Here is a 1,650-nt window from a genome sequence, read left to right on the forward strand (position 1 = left end):
AATAAATTATTAAATAAATTATGAACGGCTGTGGGCTTTGTAATATGCTCATCATACATCAATATCAGAATATTCCATTACTATTCTGTTGTTATAGCCACTAAGCATATTTAAATATGCTGAACTGTGTATTAAAAACATACTTAAATAATACAATTGTTTATAAATGTAGCTTTGATAGATGTTTGAATAAGGTTTCCAGTAACAAAAAGCGTGTTATGATCGATTAAATGCGCTGATACGTCATTTTGCCTGCTAAACACATAAGCTGAGTGGAGTGTTGGACCGCTCCAAGATGGCCGCCCTAAATTTCGTCAGCGACAATAGGTGAGAGCGGTCCATGAGGCGTCTATCCTTATATTATGTCTATGTTGACACCTGCCATTATGCGCCACAGTTTTCGGGGCTAGCTTCCAGTGTTGTCACTGACTTCAGCACCTTTCAAGGGTTGACGCGACCTCATACTGGCACCTCCCACGCCTCACGGACCGCTCTCGTCTATTTTCGCTGACGAGATTTAGGGCGGCCATCTTAGAGCGGTCGACCGCTCCACTCAGCGTTATACGTTTGGCAGGCACAATGACGTATTTGCGCATTTAATCTTTCATAACACTCTGTTTTGTGGAAACCTTATACAAACAGCTACATTTATAAACAATTATATTTTTAAGTATTTTTTAATTGTATTATACATAGTATTATAGAGTATAATCCCCACTAAGCATATTTAAATATGCTTCACTTTCAGACTAGGAATAGAATATTCTTTGGTGACAGTTTCTGTGTCAGATTTAATATAAATAAATTTATAATTCAAGAAAACACCGGTGGATCTGGCACAAAGTATTGCATTTCCTCTTAAGCAAATACGCCCTGGTCTATTTTGGATACAGTCTCAAATTTCAGTTTCCAATAAAGAGCCTCACTGAAAGCATGTTGACAGCTGCCATAAGGTGCCACTTGTGCCACGGGTTTCCGGGGAGGATGCCACTTGCACCGGGCAAAGTGGCACAAGTAAGGTGACCATGGGTGCCACTGGCTGCTGTGACCTCATTCTATCGGTTTCAGACAGAATGTAGCATATGAATAACTTTAGTTCAAACAAATAGAAATAAAATATATCTTAATTAAAACATAATTCTCATACATATTTAAATATACAGCCGGTGTTCCGACTTGTGTTCCGACTTAGCAGAGAAAGACAACACCTGCACTGAATGGACCTTACCAAGCTCCGCCCAGAAACGCCCCTCGAAAGTCCCATGTGACTTCATGTCTCACATTAACCTATTTCTGAATCGATTAGTTTAGCATTTCTGCCGGATTTTCACAAAATATCAGCCACGACAATGGACATGGGAACCAACAAGTTCATGTCATCTTTTTTGGACGACATCAAGATGTTTTAGCCACGCGATGCCTCTAACATTGTGCGAGTTGCAGCTAAATGCTACCAGTCGATGAGGAAAACAGCAGATCCTCAGACCCTCAGCATAAATATAGCTGTGGACAAGATCACTGATGGCTGTTGTTCTTGCAAGGCTGGGTAAGTCGGACATTCATGGCTTTGAGGGTTCGAATGTGCCTAGGACTTATACACAGTACTCGGTGCTAGCGTGGCTAACACGATTACAGTTTAGTAAAAGCTAG

This window comes from Poecilia reticulata, linkage group LG23 (genome assembly GCF_000633615.1).
Source record: "Poecilia reticulata strain Guanapo linkage group LG23, Guppy_female_1.0+MT, whole genome shotgun sequence".
NCBI lineage: Eukaryota > Metazoa > Chordata > Actinopteri > Cyprinodontiformes > Poeciliidae > Poecilia > Poecilia reticulata.